At 40.9% G+C, this 19,292-nt stretch overlaps 1 long non-coding RNA gene across 1 annotated transcript; it reads right to left on the bottom strand.

The window, feature by feature from the left end:
- Positions 1-286: 286 nt before the first annotated feature.
- LOC121823207 (uncharacterized) lies at positions 287-13,223 on the bottom strand. The gene is made up of 3 exons (XR_006064591.2): positions 12,972-13,223; positions 5,439-5,664; positions 287-1,314 (listed from the first exon to the last, which is right to left on the bottom strand). It is a non-coding gene; the product is annotated as an uncharacterized LOC121823207 (long non-coding RNA).
- Positions 13,224-19,292: the final 6,069 nt, after the last annotated feature.

Raw genomic sequence — 19,292 nt, forward strand, 5'->3', positions numbered from 1 at the left:
AATACTTTCTTTTAGCATGCAAAATACACATACATACTAGTGTATGTTCTCAAGTAGTGGTGGTGTGAGAAAAATATGCCCCTGTAAGGAAAATGAATGTTTCAAGGGCTAAAACACAGTATTGCGGTGTTGTTGTGTTTTAATGTTAACTAGTATTATGATTTTTTTGTTTGTTTTGCTTATGCATTCCAAAACAAGAGGGTAAAGAAAATTCACTACCAAAGGAAAAGTGATCCAGATGAAAATTAAAGATGGATCATTAACTGCCACATAAAGGGGTGTTAAAAAAAATTAAAAACTTTTTCAAGAATTAGAAGTGTCCTTGAAATTTCTTCCTGAGTTTTTAAATTTTTCTTAATGTTCAATGACTTGAATTTGAAATTTTCCTGTTGGAGAGAAATGGAACGCTTTCATGTATGCTTTTGTTCTTAGTTTCAATGTGGTGATATTGTGTTCCCCCAAATATTGTTCACCCTAATAAACTTATCTGGGGTCAGAGAACAGAACAGCCACTAGATATAGAGGCCAGAAAATGGTGGCACACATGCCTTTAATCCTAGCATTCCAAAGGCAGAGATTTGTCTGGATCTCTGTGAGTTCAAAGCCACACTGGGAATAGCCAGGCATGGTGACTCACGCCTTTAATCCCAGGAAGTGAGGGCAGAAAGGTATATAAGGCATGAGGACCAGGAACTAGGTGTATATGTAACCAACCGTCTTATTAAAATAAAAAACACAGAACCAATGTAAAACAGAAAGCCAAGAGGTCAGAGCTCAGAGCTAAAATCTCACCCTTCCGCCTGCGGTGTCCCAGCTTCCCGAAAGAGAGCTACTTCCTGTGTGTATGTCTTTAAATAGTCTTTCTGTTCCGCCTTCTCATTGGTTGTAAACCTAAACACATGACTGCCTCGTCACTGCCTGTAAGTACAGCCCTCTAGGTCTTAAAGGCGTATGTCTCCAATGCTGGCTGTATCCCTGAACACACAGAGATCTACCTAGCTCTTCTACCAAGTGCTGGGATTAAAGGCATGCGCCGCCGCCACCATGCTCTTGCTATGGCTGTAATAGCTCTGACCCCCGGGCAACTTTATTTATTAACATACAATGAAAATCACATTTCAGTACAAATAAAATACCACCATAACTAGGCCTGGTTAAGCTTTCAGGCTTTTGAGCAGCAGTTCAGCTGAGATCCATTCGTATGAGGACTCAGAGGCTTCCAGTCTGAGGAAACAGGATCAGCTGAGGAATTAGTGAGGTGAGGTGGCTGTGGCTTGTTCTGTTTCTCTGATCTTCCAGCGTTGACCCCAGTACCTGGATTCAGATTTGTTTTTATTAATAAGACTTTTTAAGATTCCTGCTACATTTCAATATAGCATCCACTCTTTTCTATAAGAAAACTCTTCACCCTAAAATTCTAAGGCTTTCTGATATGTAAGGCACATATGGGCTTCTTAACAAATATCCCATGCAGGAAGCTCATTCACTAAGTCACCAATGAGCTTTGGCTGCACTTTAAAGTTAAGACCTTATACAATGGCTCTGGCAGACTCACGTGTTACACAAAGTATTTTGTTTCTTCTTTCAAGTAGATGTCATTTATGGCTTTGAAAAGATGCCCAAGGAATGTATATGTGAAATTATATTTCTTTTAAAACTATTTTAAGTGATTCCTCTTCAACCTTCCCAGTATTTTCATCTCTTTAGCTTGTTGGATCAATGCTATTGAGCAGTTGTATGATTCTATGCCTTGTGAGTTGGTGGGTAGTGTAGTTAGAGGTTGAGGGTGCATTGTGGAGGAGGACATGGGGGTTGGGAAATACATACTCAGTGATGTGTTAAAAGAGTTGATGCCAGCCTTGAGAGCAGACAGCCCTCAGTGTTCTTTCTTATAGTCACCCATTTAAATCACGGATAAGGTGAAAATTTCACCGGATCTGTTTAGTGTGCTTGGTGGGAATCACACGGTTCTCTAGCACACACTCTGAGCACAATGGGTTTGGCCAGTGAGGGAGAGAGACCCCCGTTCCTGCTTTGTCTTTCATTGTAGCAGTCACCTCTTTTCAAAAGCTGCAAATGAGAAACAGTCAACGCAGAGCAGGCTTCCTCTGCCCTTTGCCATCTTTCTGTGGATTACACAACAATTTGGCTAGCCAGTCAGAAACGCAGAGTCGCCCTCCCAAGGGAGACGCCGGCTGTGTGCCTCTCATCCTCACAGTTCAGCCAGATCAGCTTCAATGAAATGTTAAAGAAATGTCCCCTATGGCACTTTCTCAGCCTCCTAATGCAATCCATTTCGCAGAACATGAAAAAGAGATCATCAAAATAAACTTCATGGATTATATAAATAAGCTAATCCTCTATCCACTTATAAATATTATTAGGAATATTAGTTAAATGTTACCACATGTTAGGGCAGAAGTTATAGGATCAAAATGCCATGTACCTCACAAAACAAATAGGTCTGCTACTTACGGCATCATTAGTTATTTTATATCCTTGTGGTGTGTTTTGAGGCTGTGTATAAATTATGAATTCATTAATTCCTAAGGTATTTGGTCCCAGTGATACAACAGTTTTATTTTTCTCTAGCTTGTGGGATTCACAAATTCGAGAGCTACTGGGAGCAGGAAGTCAGTGCCAAGCCAAAAATAGAATTGAAGGCTTTTTGTTTTTAGCTTAAGATTGAAGAGCTTTCGCATGGAAGTAAATTTGTGCTATTTGTGGTCATAATATCAACTGTGATTTGGAAAATTGCTTCTGACCTACTACTCATTTTAATGATGTAAATTGTTTTAAAGCGTAAGTATGGCATTTTGGTTTAGGCAGACATACTGTCTTTAAAGCAATGTCCTTTAACTGGAAGTCAGTTCAGTGCAGTTCAGAATCCACAAGGACACCGAGAGGGAGGGAATGTGATGAAGTCAACACACCCACAAGGAAGACTCCACTGTCCTGTGTCTAGAGTCTGGCTGCCACTTTAGTCAACCAGGAGTCGCTGAGCAGTTGGGCTAAGATGAGCAAGGTCTTGAAAGAAGAAAAACTTCATGATGGCTTCTTGTCTCTCAGAATTCTACAGAGAGGAGCCAGGGAGATGGCTCATTTGGAAAAGTGCTTGTTGTGGTAAGGATGAAGACCTGGTCACCAATACCTACCTGAGAAGCTGGGCATAAGAGCACGTGGCTCTCATCCCAGTGTTGAGAAGGTGGAGACAGATGGATCCCTGGCCATCTGTCTGGCTAATCAGCCTTACCTATACTCATTGAGCTTCAAGTGAGTGGGAAGCTCTATCTCAAAAAGCAAGTTAGAGGCAATTGAGGAAGACATTTAATGTCAACCCCCGGCCTCTGCATGTATGTGCACACACATGCATGTACACACATTCTCCAGGGTCCTTATACTGCTTAGAATTTTCTGAGAATAAAATTTCTATTGTATACACTATAATTATGTGATTAATAACAGCTTGTCTTAGGATCATCTGTAAATAATGTAATACCAATACACTTCGAGTATATTACTACAATAATAACAAAACGGAAAGTAGCTGCATTTAGGAATAATTTGACAGCTGTTAACGAGGCGCTTATTAAAACAACACCAATTTAAGGGTATAAATAAATCTAAGGAACTAAGAAGAAAGGGAAAACCCGAATAAACACAGTGAGTTGGGCAGTATTCAAGTGTAAGCATTTTTTAAAGGACTGGGGTAGTCTTTATGTCCAACATGCTGCACAAGGACCCCGTGTACCCCGGCATAGCAGTGAATGCAATCCATCACAACATTGTAAACTTACCTAAAATATTAGATTTTCTTGTGAAATTTTTTTTGCAACTAAATCGCGCAGTTCTCAAGAGTAAACTTTGTGGGTAAAAAGGTCACGTATAGTATGTACATAGGAAATACACACTATATATATATATATATATATATATATATGATATGTAGATCATATACATGTATATAATGTATATGTATGATTATACACACACACATATATGTAGTATGTGTGTGTGTGATGGCAGATATAATGATTAGTTTTAATGGTCAACTTATGGAATTTATAATTGATATAAAAGACTCAATAATGGGTGTGCCTGTGGGGACATTTTCAAAAAGGGTTGACTGAGCTGTGTGGAAGACCCACCCTGGGGAGTGTGTAATGCCTTCCAAGGAGAGGTCAAGGGCAAAGCAGCGTCAGTAATACCCGTCTGCTTTCCCTTTTTCCTGACCAGTGTGTCTGCCCCCAGTGCTGCCATTCCTCATGGACGTCAGCTTCTCCAGCCTTTGAACACCAGGGCTCTTCAGGGACCGTGCAGGCCACCAGCACTGATTCAGGGTGCCAGGGCACCCAGCTTTGCTCAGTGACTGATTCTCTGCCCCTCTACTGGGCAGGCAGCATGGGCTGTGGTTGGACTCCACAACCTTCACTGTATAAGGCAATGTAATAAGTCTACTCTCTCTACATATATGTGTATGTATGTATGTTTACATACACAACACACACACACACACACACACACACACACACACACACACACGCACACGCGCGCGCGCGCGCGCACACACACACCATACACATATGGGGGCCCATGTGCAGCTGGTTCTAGTCCTCTAGAAAACTCTGCCTAACACAGTAGTTTTTCAGTGTATAAACTTGTCTGATAATGAGTGCTGTACTTGCCTTAGAAATAGTGGAAAAGAGAAGAATCCCAGAGACAATTACAAGGAGACCCAGGACTCCAAGACAAGACAAAGAATACAGTGTGGAAGCAGCAAGGAAAGAGACGTGCTGTCCACGGGCAGACACATCCCGGGGAGTTAACTGAGATAAACAGGAGGTGAGGAAATAGTCCTAAGAGACACCGTTTTCCCTTTGCATGGGTATAAAGTACATAATCGGTATTTCTGGTTAATCTCCCCAAAGCTGGCTTTTTCACACTAAATTTCTAGCAACTGCTAACCATTTCCACAATGCATGCAGCCAGAAGCCTCGAGATTGATACCAGACAAAGAAAGCCCGGAGGCGATCTCAGCAGAGTGTAGTCACAGTATTCTAGATCTTTTAAATAAGCAAAGAAGAAACAAAAGCACTAAGTGGGTAAGCTCGGTCGGGGTGGTAAGGCTGAGACCATGAGGCTTCCACTCTGAAACAAAATACTCGAAGTTATGCAATTTGTGCAAGGCTTCTGAGGAATCTCTATTTTGCAAGATGTATGACATTATGTTTTTTTGGCCAAGGCTATCAGAAAAACAAAGCCGCTTCAGACAGGGCAATGAAAATCTTTTCAGTTTTTCCATGTTCCGAACACAGGGGACAGCCCATCATTCTTCAACTATACCAGGCAGGACAAAGCTTCTGCTGTCATTGTTTATGCCCCTTCAATGCCATCTTTTAATACCACCTTTTAAAATCTCACTCCAGAATTTCACTCACATGCTCGGCAAAACACCCCATCGTGGATGAAACAGTTTCCAGGTATGCTCTCGTCCAGAACACAGGCATATTTAATATCACTTTCGTGTTGTGTGTTTACTTTAGCGGCCTCTTTTTCTGGATAGACTGAGGGTAATTTGAGGAAAGTGTACAAGCTGGTTCCTTGCAGAGTGTCTGTTTTTAATTGCACCGGAAAGCTAATCCTTCTGTTGAGTAACTGGAACCCCTAATGAGAGAGAAAGAGAGAGAGAGAGAGAGAGAAAGATCAACAAATGCTTGCTGCATTAAGTCGACACCCTTCACCCACTTGGAAGTTTTCCTTTTGGCCCAGTCTTGTTGAGGCAGCTTCGGTTGTATCAGTTGAAACGGTCCTGGTGTTGTGTGTGTTCGATCAACTTAAAAACATGTGAAGAATTTGCTTGCTTATGTAGCCCGGGCACTTGGAGAGAGGAAAAAGAAGGTCTATAATTAGATTCTCAAAGTGGTTGAAGACCAAAGCAATTGATAAAAGCAAAGCATTCTTGTAGGCAGTGCAAAGCTGAAGGCTTCCTCACTGTGTTCTGAAATTAGAATGGGATGATGAATATTGTTATTGTATTATTGGACAATAAAAGACCAAACGTATGGTCTGCAATATTATGACAGTCTCCCTATAAACAGAGCAAGGTAGCAGTGCCAACCAACTAAACTTTATAAAAAATAATAGAACCAGGCAAGGTGTTAGCTAGACAACAAATGAAGTCAGGGGAGAATTCATTTACATTAGTAGAATCACTTGAAAATATACTAAAAGTTTCAATTTAGTTAGAAATTTAATAACAGAACTTGTATAACATCTGTTAGGAAAATAATATAATCTTCCTGAAAGACATAAAGGAGGAATTCATAAATACAAAGCTGTGCTGTATTCCTTGGAGGGTTGGCTCACTATTGCAAAAGTTTGAAGTAAACATATAGATAATCTCAACTTTCCAAAAATGAGAATTTAAACAATAATGAGATTATATTTTCTTTCAAATTGTCAAAGTATAAAAAGTAGGCCGGGCGGTGGTGGCGCACGCCTTTAATCCCAGCACTCGGGAGGCAGAGCCAGGTGGATCTCTGTGAGTTCGAGGCCAGCCTGGGCTACCAAGTGAGTCCCAGGAAAGGCGCAAAGCTACACAGAGAAACCCTGTCTCGAAAAAGCAAAAAAAAAAAAAAAAAAAAAAAAAAAAAAAAAAAAAAAAGTATAAAAAGTATATAGAACAAATTTTTTCTCATTATTTATGATAGGACTGTAAATTTTTACAACTTCTTGCAAGATAATTAAAAAATGTGTAGCATCCTTTTAAACCCCTAAGTTTAGAAATCTGGCTTTAGAAATCTGTGCTACAGAAATCGTCATTCTTAGTGACTGAAATATTGACGTGTCAGATCCATATTAAACATTATTCATGGAAATTGAGTTTAACTGATTTTCCATCCACTCAGGGAAATGTTATGCAGATATAAAATGATGCAACAGCTGAACATATCCAATGACAAGTGTACACAAATAAACTGAAACACACTATCTGCTGTGGCTCTTTGCTTGTGAAAAAGTGTTGTGCTGGAGATATGGTTAAGCGGATAGAGCGCTGGCTGTGCACACATGAGCTCTGAATCGAAAGCTTCAGGACCCATGGAAAAGGCAAGAAAGGGCAGTGCACACCTTTAATTGCTAGGGGACAGAGATAGATAGGTCCTCACTGGTCGGCTAGTCTGAAATAACAAGCTCTGGGTACGGTGAGAGACCCTGCTTGAAAAAATAATGTAGAGAAATGATTCAGGAAGGTACCTTAGTGTCAGTCACCCTTTGGCCTCTATATGAGGATGTGTAGATGAGTCAACCTGTACATAACACACACACACACACACACACACACACACACAAACACACACACACCTGACTCCTGATCTTGCCAGTATACAGCTGTCTCCCCAGGACTTGAGAAACTCTGTCAGAAGAACTGTGAATCTGAGGCCAGCCTGGGCTCTGAAGTCGAACACTAGCTTAAACAAACAAGCAACCAAGTGAATACAGCTCAGTTAGCTAAAAGACTGAACTCTGAGCTCTGGGAGCAGAACTCAGAGGCGTCCTGTCCGTCACTCTATCTTCTCCCACCACTTTGCAGCATGGTAGAACCCTCTGTGGAAAGACTTCTTCCGAGGCTCTGTCTCTCAGGAGGACACAGTGCTCACTAATTCTCAGCCAAGGCCAGTTAATGACGACAACCATGGCGGCTGTGACCAGAGCCTCTCTGCCTCTCTGAGCTTGCCCTCAACTGTGACAGCTCTCCCCTTGCCTCCCTTTGATCTCCCACCCTATGTGGGAGTTTTAGAATGTGTGCCATTAAAGTTCATTTAACTTGAAGCACATGAGACATGAAAAACGGAAGAGAAGTCGGAACAGACACTTCTGCTTTTCCAAAAGGAAGATCTATTCCTCTGAGGGTCAAGGTGGGGCAGAGGTTTTAAAGCTGGAATGTGAAATTTCAGATTGAGAGCTTTGCTTAATAAGGGGGGGGGGAGAGATCTTTCAAATTAAGGAAAAAAAATTGTAAACTTCTGGAGGCACTGAGATGGCTTTACTTGTTAGTTTTTACACAGTGCCTCCCAGCTTTCTAGACGTGTCAAGATGCTGTGTGAGAAATACCCCATCAATGTACAACCTGTAGGGCACAAAGAAAGTGTCCTTCTTGTTATCAAACCCAGAAGAACCCTGGACAAACCTCACCTCGGTTTTCGTTTCATTGCTCCTCGGATTGTGTGATTATTTATTTCAACATTTAAGAGTATTTCGGCTTTTTACCTTTGCTAACGATCAAGCTCCACAATGAGTTATTTTAAAACACGTTCCAAATATTTTCGTTCACCCAGCTTCATGGTGACAGGTACCACAGTCCCATCTTAGCTTCTGTTCACACAAGAACGCCTTTCCAAACCCAATTAATAAGAGGTAGACCGCTTCGCCAGCTCCAAAGAGCCCAGCACCTGCTGAGAAAAACTGTCAAATGTTCGACACGGTACTTAGAGCTGCATTATGGCAAAATGAAAAAAAAAAATAGGCATGGGAATGAAATTAAAAACTCACAATGAAATAGTTGATTAAGAAAATTAAGCCATTTAGCACAGATCCATGCCTCTACCTCCTGGAGGAGACCTTGGGAGACTGCTGGGGGCCGGCGTCTGCTAAGCGTTTGTCCTCGATGGCGATGGCTACTTAATTTTAGTCACAAAGGACTCCTTTGGCATTCATCTAAATTTTCAGACCCCCTTTCAAATTTATTCATAAGTTTCCTCTTTCCCAGTGACCCCAACATACTTGGTGCTGGGAAAGGGTCCTCTAACAAATGGCAGATCTGTACCTAAGCCAGAAGAAAGCCTTAGGGGTCCCGAGGGCCAACTTCAGAGAGTCCCTCCTAGGGATAGGAGCTGAGGCTGAGCCTAGTCTCCTTAGCCAGACAGTTTAATTGCCAGATTAAAAAAAAAAAGTGTTTCGTGGAGAAGGGGAGGAAGAAAACGATAAGGAAAGCTTTGAAGGAACCATGATGAACAGACACAACTCACTGTTACCTCCTCCTGAAAGCACTCCAGTTAGTGCTATTTCCATACTAACTGTGGCTCTATTTTGGGTTCCCTAAGCCACTAGGTTGGCACATGGCTGGCCTACAGAAACCTAGTCTGTCCCATGCTGTTTTTGTTTGTTGTTTTAGTCACCAAATTGAACGGAGCAGCTACACTATGGAAACTTCCAGCAATCTAGGAATACATCATCCATTCTTCTGCGTGACTTAACAGTGCTTATGTTGTGCAGTATGAAACACACCTCAAGTTAAAATATTAATTATTAAGAGAGTTTGATTGTGTATTTTGAACTGCAAAGCTTCTCAGAAACAACAAGAAAATGTTAAAAACAAATATAATTAGTGGAAGTGTTCTCAAGTAAGAACCTTTCTGTTTGATTGGTTGGGTTCAAGGGAATTTTGAATAAATTAGTTATTCATTCAATAGATCTAAAATTTTACATTCATTAGGAGCTATTATGGTGATATGACAGTCTTCTCTCTCTCTCCCTCTCCCCCCTCTCCCTGAGATATGGTCCTATACATTTTAGATTGGCCATTGGCACTAAACTCACCTTTAACTGAGGGTGACCTTGAACTTGACCTTCCTGATTTTTCTGCCTTTTTTTCTCCTGATTTTTGGATTGTAGGCATCAGCCCTACTTTGTGTGGTACTGTGGACTGAACTGAGGGCTTTGAGCGTGTTGGATGAGCTTTCTATCAACTGAACCATTGCATCGCCAGCTTCCTGTAACTTCTCCACTCTTCCCTCTCTGGCATCTGCCCTTCCTTTCTCCCTTCTCCCTTCAACTTTTTCTTTAAAGGACTTAAGATAAAGTTAAATAATAGTCACCCAAAAATTGGGAAAAAGAAAAAAAAAGCACATAAAACAGAATTAAAAAAAAGTTGGATCCTTCAAAGAGGCTTGCTCATACTTATCCCGAAACCGAAATCTCAAGCTTCCTGGAAGTCAACCCGGAAGTATTAAGTACTTGACCCGTTAGTGTTTCAGTGGTTGAACAGTTTTGTTCCCAGGAGAACTATGTTAGTGCCTAGCACAAAGTCCAGGCAGAAATAGATCTGTTGTGGATATTCAAGTTAAGATTGTGCCATGAACTTCAACAAGGACAGCATGGAGAGCAGGATGTTTAAGTGCTCCCCACATTAGCAAATCCACTGATAGGAACCCAGTGAACTGCCACCTTATTGTTTATTTTAGGAAACTGCTCTGCCAACTGCGTCAGGCTGGTTCGGGCTGTGGTAACACACCACCAGAGACCCCCGCTGACTTACAACTACAACGTTGCTTTTTTTTTTTTTATTCATGTGACAGGCTCATTGTGAGTCGAAAAAGGGTTCTGCTGGTTACAGTCACTGGGGAACCTGGGTGAACAGAACCCTTGGTGTTCATGATCACAGAGACGGGAGTAAAGAACACAGCCGACATGTGCTAGCTTTTAGAACCATTGTATCACACACTCGTCATTGTCTACAGACATTTCATGGCTGAAGCAATCCAGTCACCAGGCCAGGGCAGCATTCCACAGAAGGGGAATGTGCATTCCTCCCATAGGGAAGTACGCAAATGATCGCAAACAATTATATAGACTGTGACAACCGTGGACCCTTAGCAAAATCCCTTAAAGAATGATTTTCTCAGCTGACATCTCTTAAGATATTGGGTGACAGAAACCTCTAAATTGCATTATTTCCTACCGACTCCATGAAGTGCAAGTTTCTCTGCTGGTGATGCAAATGAGAGCCATCTGCTTTCATGGGCAGAAAGGGCAGTGGGGGTGGGGGGTCGGGGGGGTGGGGAGTCGGGGTGGGGTGGGGTGGGGAGCTGAGACACTTCTGTCAAAGAACAGCGGCATACTGAGGTCCGAGGCCAGAATACCCACCATAGCCCAAAACTCTTTATTGTCGTTGAGATCTTAGATCCCAGTCTTTTCTCCTTCTATTCACAACCTTATACTTGCATAATAGTGTTTGCTCTTGCGGTTCATCTTGCCCACTCTTGGGTGACTCTTCCCCTCAAAAATGCTCAGTGACTCTCAGTGGTATTCCTCAGATGTTTGAAGCTTTGACTAGATCATTTTTTATAATACCCACATTTCTGCTGTGTCACGAAATTATTTTCATGTAGGAATTTGTGATTGACAGGTTTTAAGTCTTTTGTTTCAAGGTAACACAAAGAGAATGGGGTTCATTTTGATGATTAATGAGGTTCATAGACCATATATGTGTGAACTAAAGTTGACACTTACCAAATAAAAACAGTAAACCCACATTTTGTATTTAAACAAAACAAAACAAAAAACAAACAAACAAACAAAAAAAGGAAAATTCCACATGACCCTAGCTAGAGCCGTGGTTCTCAACCCTCCTAATGCTTTGGCCCTTTAATATAGTTCCTCATGTGGTGGTGATCTCCAACTGTAAAATTATTTTCATTGCTACTTCACAACTGTAATTTTGCTACTGTTAGGAATTGTAAATACCCATGCTTTCTGACAGTCTTAGGCGACCCATGTAAAAGGGTTGTTTGATGCCCCAAGGGGTCATGACCCATAGGTTGAGAAACATTCCATAGAGCACCTCAGGTTACTTCTTGGATTTAATCGCAGCTGTGTCTGCTTCAGGGGAGCACAAACCAGTTCCCAGTTTGCTCTGGAATGATTGAAGCTGAATCTGGGGGAGCTGAGGCCACCTCTACAACTGGGGGTTTCCTGCATCAAGTCACTCATCAGTGTCTACTGCAGGATAGAGATCAGTGAAGGACTCCCAGGAAAAGTGCTAATTCAAAACATGCATGACAGAAAGTCAACATTAATGGAAACAATTGCTTAAGAGGAAGAGCAACAAATGGTTTTGATGATTTTTTTTTCATTCTTTAGAATTATAGATAAGAGATGATGGTCAGAATCAGAATACCTGGCTGCTGTTATAGCTATAAATCTCTATAGACAGGGGCCCCCTTAATATAAGTATCTAGAGCTCTGATCAATCTCCCGGATGTAGACAGCTGAGTACACAGTGATTCCCCTCCATGAAGTTCCTCATAACATGCCCTCACCCTCCTTTTTCCCTCTCCTTTATACATTAGCTAGGATAGTGCGGACATTTACCCTGTGAGCCTTCTTCCCTTTTAAAAAATGTGCAAGCATGCATGTGCTTGTATGAGTATGTGTGTGTGTTCATATTTTACTCTGTGAAAACTTAACTGTAAAGAGCAGTCTTTGGGGCCAAGACTTTGCTAGTTTATGTTTTCTCTCTGTAGCTCTGTCGTGGTTTGAAAGAAAATGACCCCCAAAGAGAGTGGCACTATTAGGAAGTATGGCTTTGTTGGGGTAGGTGTGGTCTTGTTGGAGGAAGTGTGTCACTGTGGGGGCGGGCTTTGAGGTCTCTTTTGCTCAAGCTTCCCTAGTGTGACAGTCAGTCAACTTCCTGTTGCTTACAAGATGTAGGACTCTCAGCTCCAGCCCACATCTGCCTGCACGCTGCCATGCTCCCCTTCATGATCATAATGGACAGAACCTCTGAAATTGTAAGTGAGCCATCATCAATTAAATGTTTTCCTTTATAAGAGTTGCCATGGTCGTGGTGTCTCTTCACAACAATAATAACCCTAACTAAGACAAGCTCATCTACTGTTTCCTTCTGCAAAATACTGAACTGGCTGCACCTCTCACATGTGGAGTCAATTCTCCTGACAGGTATCACACATCTGGGTTTGTTGAGAGCATCACAATGCTGTGTGAGACTGCCTCTTCCCTTTGCCTAGCTTTAACTGTTCTTCTGTGTTAAATTTCTCATGTGGAACATTCAGGGAGTTCTGTTTAACATCGGCCCTCCTGGAACTGGAACCACTGAGTTGTATCTGTTGGTCTCAACTGGTACCCATGGTCACAGCGGGATCGGCTCAGTCTCCAGTCCTTCCTACCATTACCTCAGCTGTGAGTTTTGAGTGCTGTGATGAGAAGAACACGTGGGAGATTTTCTTCTTGCCTTCCAGTTCCTCTACCTCAGCTGTCCAGACGTCTCTCGCTGAGAACCAACACGGTGTTGGAAACAAGGCTGCAGCGGGTGTTGGTGGCACCGGGGTGTGGATGAGGTGTCCGGCTCACCTCCAGTCCCGTCTCAGCATTTTGAGCAGCTCAGAGGTCAGGAATGCTGTTGTCATGATGGCTAGAGCTGGGTCCTGAAGAAATTAGCAAGTTAAGGGGAAGATGACTCAGAGCTGCCTAAACCTCATACTCTTCAGATATTTTAAGCAACAGAAAGCTGTCAGCAGCTGTTAGATATCTTTGCCTCTTTGTTCAGGCAGAGCTTAGTTAGCCTGCTCCCTTCGGAAAGAAAACACTCATAATTTCCAGGCCCATGCCAAACTCCTTTCTTAGAATTGTTAACTGCACACATAACCTGGCCGGTGAAACTCAGTTTTATGTAGGCTCATCTCATTTCCTAGTTATTTCCTGGTTTCTCAACAGATATCAAATTTATTATGGGATGAGAATGTACCTTATAGTTCTCATATTCTCTCTAAACTCAAAGCGTCATCTTGGACACATGATAGGTGGTGCACACAACCCCTAATTTCATATGCATAGGACTTTAGAACAAGCAACTTCTATGCCCATTTTTTTTTCCTTTGAATTTCACTACAGCCCTGTAAAGGGAATGCTTTTATCTCTACTTTATAGGCCAAGACACTAAGGTTCAGAGAGATTAAGTATACTGGCAATTAGCAGAGCCTGGGTTTATTTACATACATATATATTTTGAGAGCTTAATTGAAAGGCTTTAAAAAAGGTATATTTAATTTCTTTCCAGTCATTGGATTCCTGTCCTCTATGTCTTTCCCCAGGCTCTGAAAGTACATAGAAAACAATCATGTACTTTGCAAAAGTGTAGATCTACAACCTAATTATTTTTCCTTGAATCCAGAAGAGCTGATCTGCATAGATAAAGAGGAATGGCACAGGAAAAGTTCCAAATTAATAAGAAATCATACATCCATTTGTGAGTTACTCAAAAGGTGTTGGAAGCAGGTTTTCAGGGGATTCAGGATACTGTTAAATATCACTGTTTACCTTACAGCATATGAGAGACTCTTTGGTTAAGTAGAGCCAAAGACATACATAATTTAAATTGATAAGTCATTCGATTCCATCCATTATGGAACAACCACAGTTTTTTAACATGGCGGGAGAGTAGTTTTGTATGTAAGTGGGCATTTGGGGGGGGGGGGTATCAGCCACCATGCGACTTCAATCAAGATAACGCAGGTTTTAAACTAAAATATCCAAGAGCTGCCACCTTCTTCCTATGGGTCTCAAGCTGCCAAATGAGACCCAGCTTTGAGACGATGACAGACACTTGCCTTAATTTGTGAGGACTCACAGGTTCGCGCTGTAGAACACAGTTGAGTACTCGGGCTTCCTCTGGCAGTTATTGCTAGGCTAGCACAAACAAACAACCTATTTATATCACCAGAGTAAGAAGTTAATCAAATTAAATACTAAAACCTATTAGCATGGAAAAAAGGCGTTTCAGTTCAGATGAATGTGAGCACAACTGTTGCATCTTTATCCAAGAGATTATGAACATGATGTGCAAACATTTTTATGGAGCAATTAGAATCTTCAGCAATCTTACTTGTGAAAATTTAACTGTACATTGATATTTGTGAGAAAGTTAGTTTAATGGATCTGCAAAAGCCGAGGAAGAGAGGTTCAGGCAGGGGTGAGGAAGAGAGGGCCCAGGAGATCACCGTTGTTGATGTAGAGAAATCTCTATTTCTATCTCCCAATTTAATCCCTCTGTCCCACTTAACGTGCATTAACCTGGAATAGTTCATGACACTTCACTGTTAAAAATAATACATGGTCATTTAGATTGATGAATACTGCTGCCTCCGAGCTTCTGTAAATAATGATAACATTACTGTCTGTTGCATTATATAAGATCGCCTAAATTATGAGCAGAAGATGTATCATGTCATGGTCAAGTCTAATATATATAATTTACGGGCTTAATTCTCACTGTCATAAGTGTCTGTTGAAGAGGGCAGGAATAATGACCATTATCTGGAAATATAGATGAAACCTGGGTATTTTTTTCTTCTTCTAAAGTTGGAGTTTAAAAGATTGTGAAATGCAATGGAACAATTTCTAGTAAGGGAAAAAAATCATTTAGCCCCCTACCCCCACCCCATTCTACCAGATTCCACTTAATGCATTTTTTTTTTTTTTTTAGTATATGTCTGACACAATGATGACCATGCAGCAGTAGTGCTGGATGAGTAAATGTATTTCAACTAATATTTAACAGGAGATGGATCTTGTGCGCTCAGAACACTTCTTCCTGTGTTCTCCTCCTAGTCTGTTTGCTCTGTTGTTCCTCAGATTTTTCTCCATAGCATGCTTCAGACCTCCAATTACATTTTATATTACCTATTATAACTTTACTATCCAATGCCTTTGTCATGTGCTTGTAGCAGTGTCTTGGTTCTGAGTTATGGATGGAAGCCCTCATCTGCGTAAGAATATTAATAGATCTGCTTCTAGACTGAGTTTTCTTCTTGTACAGCCTCTTTCCCCCCATCTTCCTTCTCACCTCCATCCCATCCCCAGTGCTTGGTGCTGTGTAAGAGTGGAGAATGGATAAGATGATTGGGAGCTGTGTGTTGGTGGTAGTAATTGTCAATGTGGGCTTGCTTGCAGCCTGGACTGATGCTACCTGCCCTGCTGTTGTCTATGAGCCTCTATCAGTCATCAGTGTTCCCAGAAAATGATCCGTGCATCTCTAGGCTAGCGACACAAGGCTGGCCATGAGCCACGATAGACTGAATGGGAAAGAGGAGCAGATACCTTTTACTTTTTCCTCCAAATTGCAAGATGTGTTGTTTTTTCTATGAGGCATGGTGTCCCCCAGTATAAAGAGTCACTGTTTTCCTGCTGACTTTGGGCTGGCTTAGGATGGAGGACTCTACATGGCAAGATATTCTATAAATAGGAACTGTTCACCCATCTCTTGTCTTGTTTAAGTTCCCTTTATCCATGCTTTCCAGAGTGCAGGCTTCTGAAAGCACCACAAACCTACGACGCATTTGCCAAGCAATGGGACAGTTGCTTAGTTGCTGTACAGGCAGATCATCAGGCCAGCCCTCTACCTCAGTTCATGAAATCACGTTATCCTCATTTTCTCCATTCTCCCCTTCTCATGTCACCTTACTGTATTCCCGTCTGTTCTCTGTCTCTTCTCTCTCTAAGACACTTCTCACCATTGTCTTATGGGGTTCATTACTATTTAACTACTAATTACTAGTGTTTTTTTCCCTTCTTCCTGCCTTTCTCTTTGACAATAATAACAAAACTTGTCCATGATTTTCAATACTTTCAAGTATATGGAGCACGAAATATTTAAAGATGCGTCTTTCTATCTGGTCCTGATTTTGTTGCATTGTGATTACATCAGAAAGTGAGTGCAATACTTATTCTTTGGGTCTGAAGGAAGCCATTTTGTGGTCTACCCCATGCCCCACCACTAGGTTTTTGTGGGGATGGCCATAGTCTATGGTTGAAAAAAAAAGTGTCTTTGCTTTATGAAGGAAAAATATTCTAGGTAACTGTAAACCAAACTTCTTGATTCTCAATTCAGTTTTATTTTTGGTTTTCTTTGAAACCATTTTTTTTTCCTCCTTCATGGTTCCCCTCTCAACAATTAAATCTAAAAGATGTCATTTCTTTACTGTGACATTTATAGAATTGGCCTAAAGAGCCAATGGCTAACTCATTGGGACAGTTCTCCACTCTGGGAGTTGTCTAACCCTTCTTTCTTTGCATGGATTGACAATGATTATATTTTTCCATTTGGCTTCTTCTTCAAGAGGCAAAGGCACTTTAAAGAGCCCCACATTGAAGATTTCTGTTTAACCCGTAGAAAAACCAAGGCCCGCAGAAGCAGTAGCAAATGAACTCTCTAAATTTCTAAACTAGTTAATGCAGTTTCTCTTATTAATGTGCTCCACCAACACTTCTTTCCACTTAACACTGGGGATAAAACTGTCTTCACAGACCTTATGATAAAATATGGTAATATTTGTGAAAGTGCCTTTCAACAATGAAGTGGTTTATAAATGTCCTCCTTATTAGAGTTCATTACAATGTTCACAATAGCAGAATTCCTCTGAATGCCTGATGCATCAATTAACTATTACTGCTATTAACACGTATCAGACACAGTTAGCATTTTCTACTTGAGAAAGGATTCAATATCCCAGTTCTCTCAGAAGAGGAGGCGTACATGCAAATGAGAAATCTGGGAGAGTGAGCCCAGCCTAGAAGGAAGCTACAGTGACAGGCTTTGTGCTGGAGGAAGGAGCCACTCTCCAAGGTCACCAGGGACTGTATATTGTGGATCCTAGGTGTGACATCTCAGTTGCACAGTGTATCCACTGTGACTACCTCTTCCCTGGTCTCTGGGGAACAGCACAGAGTTTTTAATTGTAAAAGATGCTACTGTAGTTGGCTTTTTGGGGAGCCTGTGGATTGCTAATACCGTCTTGCAGACAATGATACTCCACTAAGCCTTAAACAGCAGACTGTTGATGTGTATGTGGTGTGGTGACATGGTCTATGGAGATGTCATTAAAGTGCCTGTGCAGACTGGACATGCTTGTTTGCTCTTGGGTATTTACAGGGAATCTTCTCGCTGTTGTTGGGCTCAGGGCTCTCCTCTCTTTCTATCCATGGCTATGCCTTATTTGTGTACTGTTGATTTCCTAGTTAAGGTTGCTATGAGTGTCAAGAACCCACTTAAGAAAGAAGTGAAGAGGTATGCAGAGATCTGGGGAGGAATTGGGGGACAGGTATGTCCTCCACATTCTTGGCCTCTCATCTTCCAGAAAATTTCTTTTTATTTATTGTTTCTAATCTCTCCCCACATCGTTCTTTCCTCTCTCTGTGCCCTTCTATCTGGCTCGGTCCTTTTTATCCATCCTTCTCTCCCCTGTATCCTTTTTCTCTTTCTTCAATACAGAACATGAGCGTGTATTTTTGTTTCCCCCTGCCTGACCCTTTTACATCTACTCTGTGTCCATTGAGAAGGTGCTCACTAGGAAATCCCGAGAGAAGCAGGCTTCGTCCCATCCTCAGAGAGTCGAGGCATCAAGTTCTTGGCTCAGAGTTTATTGCATGTCAGTAGCTTCTAACTAATTTATTCAACAGAAAGAGACAATAAAGTCATTTCCAGCCCTCAACTTATTTTTCTCTATCCACTAAACTAAAGAAATTCATAAGCACCACAGTCTTGAAAAGCCAAAGACTTTTCACAGTGTTTCCAAATTGCTTGTATTTGTTGTATTGGCATTATATGAACCGAGGCTAGATCTGGGTTTACTGTGTTACTTTTCCATGTGCTTCTATTGCTATATACAATGGTAGTGGTGACTTGGTTATTGTTCTAAGTTTATGTGACATTTTGTATTGTACTTTTTGCTTTGTTTTGTATTGTTCCAAGTTTGTATTGTAGTTACTTATTTTTAATTTTACCCAGTCTCTTTTTCTTGATTTAATCATATTGCATTATAACATCAAAAGAGCAGAAAATTTTATCCTTCAGCAAAATGTGAAAATGTAATATCCTACAATTAAAAATTGTGAATAGATTCATTTGGTTAGTTTCAATATTTCAAAAATTCATTTGTTTACTTTAATAATTTTAAAGCTATTACTCTCTTTTGTTTTTAAATCTTAGGAAGTCCATCTTTATTTTTTCTGTGCTAGATAATTTATTCACCCCACTTTTGAGTGGGTGGTACTAGAACTCAGATCTTTATTCTTTAATGGAAGTAAAGTGTTACAGTAGTTGCCTTGCGTTCTGAAGGATCAGCAGAATAATTCTGGGCTGTGGAACATCGTCTACTGAGAGAATTGCAAAGGCATGGATCAAAGCAGGTGGACAGCATTAAACTTCTTGTAATTATAAGGTAGATATTTCTGCTTGCTTGGACATCGAGATATAAATCATGGAATTTAAAGTAACACGACTTTCAGCACAAATTGCCAACAAGGTGGTTCTACTGGGTCAAAATAATTTTTGTATAATTATGGGGTTGACTTTCTTAAGTCCATTTTTATTTTGAATAAATTATAAATGTCTCAGTTAATTTCCATTACTATAATAAAATAGTTGATGCAATTAACTAATAAAGGAAAGACCAAAGACTAATTTTGGTTCGTGAATCTTCATATTTCAGTCTAAGATC

The sequence above is a fragment of the Peromyscus maniculatus genome, chromosome 16 (genome assembly GCF_049852395.1).
Source record: "Peromyscus maniculatus bairdii isolate BWxNUB_F1_BW_parent chromosome 16, HU_Pman_BW_mat_3.1, whole genome shotgun sequence".
Classification (NCBI taxonomy): domain Eukaryota; kingdom Metazoa; phylum Chordata; class Mammalia; order Rodentia; family Cricetidae; genus Peromyscus; species Peromyscus maniculatus.